The following is a 6154-nucleotide window of genomic DNA, read 5'->3' on the forward strand; positions in this document are numbered from 1 at the left end:
GTACAGAACTTGTGATGCACACAAATAGCTGTCTTTCTAGGATGTAATATCCAGGTAGTATGTCCTGGCTTCTGCTCTTCTGGCTCGCACAAAGCCTGCAGAGATCCTGCTGTTTGGGTTTTCTTATCTGTGCAGCTGTGCTCCATATCTGCAGCCTATATTCAGTCCATGCCTTAGAAGGTAGGTGTCCATTTATGTGCATCTCTTTTTTTTCAGTCTGTTCCTTGCTTTGTTCTACCATAAGTATTGCAAGATCAGATATTGCAGCAGTTATTGAATTAATAGATTGGCCAGTTGATCCTTAACCAGACCCCAGGCAATCTGTTAACCAGAGTCAGCTAGTGTTAGGTCTGGTTAGTATCAGGAGATAAACAGCCTTTAGTTGAAACATCAGGATCCCACAGATTTAGCTAAGAATGAACAGTATGCAAACTATTTATTCGTTCTGTACATGGAGTGGGATGGGATGATTGTGCAGTTGCTTTGCTGTCCTTCCAACCTTTATGATCTCCATTGTCAAGATGCATAACATTTATGGGACCTTGTCTTTACAAGGAAAGCTGGAGCTGGCATGGGCTTACTAACATGAGAATAAAGCATAGTGAAGACAAAGTAACTAGTACTGATTGCATGAGTTAGAAGGTCAGAGTAACTCCTACCTAGGCCATTTTCATAGTCTCTCTCAGCCTGCTACGATGACTACAGATGGTCGCCTTTTCTCCCACTTTATTGGACCCAAGTTAAGGACATACTGCTTTGTCCTAGTGAAGACAAACCCATAAAGTGTGTTAGGTCAGATACAGATCTTTAATGGCCTGTTCCTGTAAAATCATGAAAATGAGTAATTTGGCCAGAAACAAGATTTTTCCTGCAGATAGCAGCACTTTACTTACTATAAAGCTTAGTCATGGGGCTGTGTTTTATGAATGCAGTACATTTGTTACGCTTGCTGTAACCTACAGAATCCTCTTCAGTTGTATTTCCAACCGGGGCTTGTCCTGCTATCCTTGAAGTGGATAAGAGGTCTGACTTCTAACAGAATTGGGCTAGTTTTGGGGGGACAGCTTTCTCAGTGATTTTGAACATCTCCTGGTTAAAGCAAAAATCCAAATGCAAGGTGCATTAATTACCTTTCAATTTATAACCTCAAGAGGAGGGGTGCATTCAGCAGTCCAGAGCCCACAGCTCTCACCTACATGTGTTTCCCATTTTTCCTTCTCTATGGTGTGGATTCCTACTGCACTATGGCTAAGCCCTACCTGAAGAGGTAACCAGTTTTCATGTTATGAGCTGAATAATTCACACCTCATAAATCTATCTTTTTCAGCTTTTTGCAGACTCAGGCAGGTACCCATTCTCCTTGAGTGACATTTCCTAACTTTCCTTTGGATCCACATGAGCAAGAAACATTAAGATCTTTAGATTATGCTCCCACGGAAAGAGGCTCTCGCCAAGGACTTATGGTACCCTTTTCTGAAACTTAACCTGGGCAGGAATGTACAACATGCTTTATTGACGGTCAGACCATAAGGTTGCCATCCTGAATAGGCTTTGAAGATGAAAAGCTTTAGGGACATGCTATGACGATGCCATTTGCTGTGTATTTGTGACTATAAATCAAAGGACAGGTTATGCTCAGCCAGAGAGGTAGCATATTTTTCATCCACTGTAACTACAATAATGGGGCAGGATGGTTGCAGTTACTTTCAAATCTCTGCTCTGTGACAGGTTTCCTGCGCCACCTTGGGCAAGTCACTTAGGCCCAGATAGATGGGAGTTGGGCCTTTTTAGATTGGTGATTAGTCTGTGCCCATTCCCCTCCCTTCTCTCAGAGGAACACAGCAATCAATGCATTAAAGATGGTGAACACCTCAGATCTTCCTGCCGGAGGTCATGCTAGCACTTACAAGACATGATCTTTTGCTTAAGGAAAAAATTAAATAATCCACGCTGGTCACAAATGGGGTTTCTTTTCATTTCTTGTCTGCGCAATGGTACAACTGAATGCATTTCACCATATGTGAGGGGAGAGAAAGTTCAGCAGAACAATGAGAAATACCTAAAGTGGAGCCGAAGCCAACATTGCTTAGAAGCAATTAAAAATAAGATCTGTCTATTCTTTCTGCAGCCTGGTGTGTCTCTTGTGTCCTTGCTTGTCATGTGGTTTGGTGCATTCTTTCCAGCTACTTTCATGGTACAAACAAATTAGGCCTTTTTGTATTACTTATGCATGCACTGAGGGCTTCATCCTGTTAGATCCTGAGCGACACCTGGAGCTCTTGAGCACTAACGAGTCAGCTGGACCTTAATGGCAGCGCAGGGTGCAGAGAGCACAGCAGGAGCAAGCCTCGGCCACGGAAGCGACCACCCCAGGTGTTACACCCTGCAAATGGTTTTTCCAAGAAGCATTTCCCCCCTGCTCTGTTCTGTGCTAATTTGCGGGGAAGAGGATCAAAGGAATTGCGGGATCAAACCAGCTGAGCCTCAGACAGGACCGTTCAGCATTAGAAACGTGGTCACTTTGGAGCTGATTTTCTTTTGTCGAGCGATATTAGTCACAGTGTGGTGTGTGGCACTGAAATCCGAGGCACCGTAATCTGCTAACAATAAAATGGAGGTGGCTAGCTGCCACTCAGCACTGAAACTATATGATCATTAGGGTTTTCCTCAAGACATTTACGTCCATGCGTTTCCTGGAATGAGAGCAGGGCCACACAGCTTCAATCCACCGAAAACAAGGAGGAGTAAACAAGGGCTGTTGCTGTGTAGTCTCTGGTGCCTGAGTGACAGGAATGGAGACTGTTTCCCCAGACCAGAAAAACCAACCTTGGCCTGGGTTGGGAAGCTGTGGAAGCCCTGATTCTGTTTCCTGAAGGCAGGCCTCACCCGCAGCGCCCTGCCGACTTAATTGGGGTTATGTGTGGGTCGATTCCTGCAAAGCAGATTCAGGGATCAGGGCGTCATTCTGGGAAGATTTTTCAGGTGAAGTAAATAGCATCATAGGATGGGGGGCCGGAAGGGGCCTCGGGAAGTCATCTCATTCAACCCCACCACTGAAAGCAGAATCATCCCTGTCTAAACCACCCTGGACAAGTGTTTGTCTAAGCCACGGCACCCTGGGCTACCTCGAGTTCCTCTCGAGGGTGCCATGGGGTACCGTGCAATATTTGCCCTGTTCAATAGCTTTCATAGACATCAAGGGCTGGAAGGGACCTTGCGAGATCATCGGGTCCAGCCCCCCGCCATAGGCAGGAAGTCAGCTGGAGTCAGATCACCCCAGCAAGATAAGCGTGCAAGCATTTCTTAAAGGTATCCAGAGTAGGTGCTTGCACCACTTCTGGTGGAGTCTATTCCAGATGCTGGAGACTCAGATGGTAAAGAAGTTTTTCCTTATGTCCAGTCTAAAACGGTCTTCCAGTGTACAAATATGACTCAGAAGATAAATCAGAGATTTCATATAAGAATCCATACTGTCAGAAAGATAATGATCTAATAGTTGACTAAAATATGCCCATGGGATCCAAGGAAGAAGACCATACCCCTTGCTATGGAGGAAGGTCAAAACCCCTACAGTCCATCAAAATGTTGAATTTTTTATGGGTGGGGAATTCAGTTAGTTTTTAAAATTTGGATCGACAAAAGAACAGGAAATGTTGGTCACATTTTTAATTGCAGCGTTTGAAACACTGTAACCACCTTTTTCTCCCAAGCGGAAGTAGGGCAAAAAATGTTTTCATGTTGGGTGATTTCTCCAGTTCATGTTGTTTATCAAGAAGAGCCCCAATGAGCAGTCACTGGGGCGGAAACATCTGTAACCATGGCCATTGAGACCATGTTAACTAGCAAAATGTACACAACAATCTGCATCACTTATGTTCTGAAAGATTTGATTTCCTCATTGCCACCTATTAACGATAATCTCCCTGACAAGCAAAAGAGCCACTTCCCATCTTTTCATCTATATTGTTCTTGTCATCTATTATAAATATCACAGAGAACTATCCCTTCCCCACACTCACATAGGTAAAAAAACAAAAAACCTCAGGATTTTTCATCTTTCCATCTTCAAAGCACTTAATAAATGTTTAGAGTCATGTATCCTGCCATTGTTCTGTGTATGGACATCTCACAGAAGTCAGTAGGAGAAATGATTTCAGGATATGGTCCTCGCTAATTAATCTTCTTCCAATGGACCTGGTTAGCAATGGCCACATTTTACAGATGGGAGAACTAAGGCTGTTGTAATTGGGCACCAGGGGTAGACTCAGCTGGGGCGGTTATGTGTCGTGCTGCCTATGGAAGTCACTGCTGGAAGTTGGGTACCTAGGTTTCTAGCTGGGTTTCCATTCATGTTGTCATATTTTTTTCTTTTTTGAAAAGGAAAAGTATGGTACACATAGTACTCCTCATGTTTATACATGGTAATTGTATGTGGTGTCTGCACCGCTCCTTTCTGCCCTGTAGATGTTACTACCTCAATGCTGGCAAATAGATTTGCCAGATCCAAGCCTGCTCCTACAACTGAGAACCTCTATGATGTCCTTTGCAAGCCAACTGGGACACAAGGGGCTTTATCAACATGAGCTCCTCCGCGTTTCAATGACACTGCCACGCTAAGGTTTTTTTGATTGAGTGGGCCTTCCTTATGGCATGGACACCTGCCTTCCCAGGGGCTCGCTCCTGATTTCAAATCTTCCCCGTTCAAAATAGAGTCTTGGTTGCACCATGTCGGAAGAGATGGAGCAGCAATAAGCCTGCTCCTACGTGATGGCTGTGACAAGCTTGCTTTCTTCCCTCTGTTTTCATGGAATCAGAGAAAATATAACTGAAAGGGACCTTGGAAGATCATCCACTCCAAACACTTGTCCTAAGGTAAAATCAACTGTACCTAAAACCATCTCTGATACATGTTTGTCTAAGCTGCTCTTCAACCCCCGCAGACAGAGTCCATGACTTCCCTAGGTAATCTCTTTTAGCACTCGACTGCGCTTACAGCTACAAGGTTGTTTTCTACGGTCTTAATCTCCCTTTTTGCAATGCAAACTCACTCTTTCTTGTTCTATCCCCAGCAGACATAGAGACCAACATATAACCCTTGCTTTCTGTGGCAACCTTTTATATATTCAAAACTGTTCCCTTGTCTTCCAGCTATCCCCATATGCGCTGCTCGATCTCTTGTCTCCAAGAGCAGGACTTTACACCGAACGGTTTCAAACCTCACCTCCTACCTAGCTTTGCCAGAGCTGTGATATCTGTAGGTCATTTGGCTCATTCAACCATAATGAAATATGCTGATGACTCAAACTTTGGAAGGGAAGCATGTAAAGAAGCATGTAATAAAAGCAGACTAGGAGCAGCAGCATGCAGTGCAGAGTGGCAGAGGTCTTGTTTGTTTCTTTGTTTTTTGTGGGGGGTTCGCATTCAACTGCTCCAGAAAAAAAGTCTAGGAACCCTGAAACAATTTTGTACTGGGCTACTCCACTTGTGGCTGCAAACATGGCTACTTAGCACCCACCCTATGGACCATGAGAGAGCACTAGCTGATTGGGTTAAGAGAGGAAGAGCTGTGGTTTTTGATACCACAGCATCAGGTATCTGTAAAGACTAATGCTCTGCAACAAAACTGCAAGAGAAAACGTGAGGGGAAAGCTTCATTCATGACCCAACTTGCAAAAGCTGTTGTATTTCTGCACATTAACGCTTGAAAGTCCACTGCTGTCAATTTGGCGTGATGCTGAGCAGCCTGCTAGCATGACTGTCTTAATCTTTTAAAGGAGATTAACCCTCACATTTTAAGCTGAAGGTTACATTTTCAGAAGGTTTCCAGTCATTGTGCTGTTCGGGCTCCCAAATGTAATGTTTTCCACTGCTGAAGGGAGTGATTACTCTGGCAGTTGACATATGGGATCTTTCCTTTACTACCATCTATAAATACAGTCTGAGTGGCAATCCCTGTTTCATGTGAACTCTTTAGACAACAGGTTCCTTCAAAACTTTCCAGGCTTCTTGACATCTCACTTTCCCAGACAAGTTTCTTTGTTTTTGTGGTAACATGCTGTACAAGTTAGGGTTTTGCCTTTTGCTAGATCCTCACAGCCTGATTTGACTGACACGGGCTATTTTTTTAGACTTATTTCCTTCTCTACACCAAAGT

The sequence above is a fragment of the Crocodylus porosus genome, unplaced genomic scaffold (assembly GCF_001723895.1).
Source record: "Crocodylus porosus isolate Cpor-Errol unplaced genomic scaffold, CroPor_comp1, whole genome shotgun sequence".
Lineage (NCBI taxonomy): Eukaryota > Metazoa > Chordata > Crocodylia > Crocodylidae > Crocodylus > Crocodylus porosus.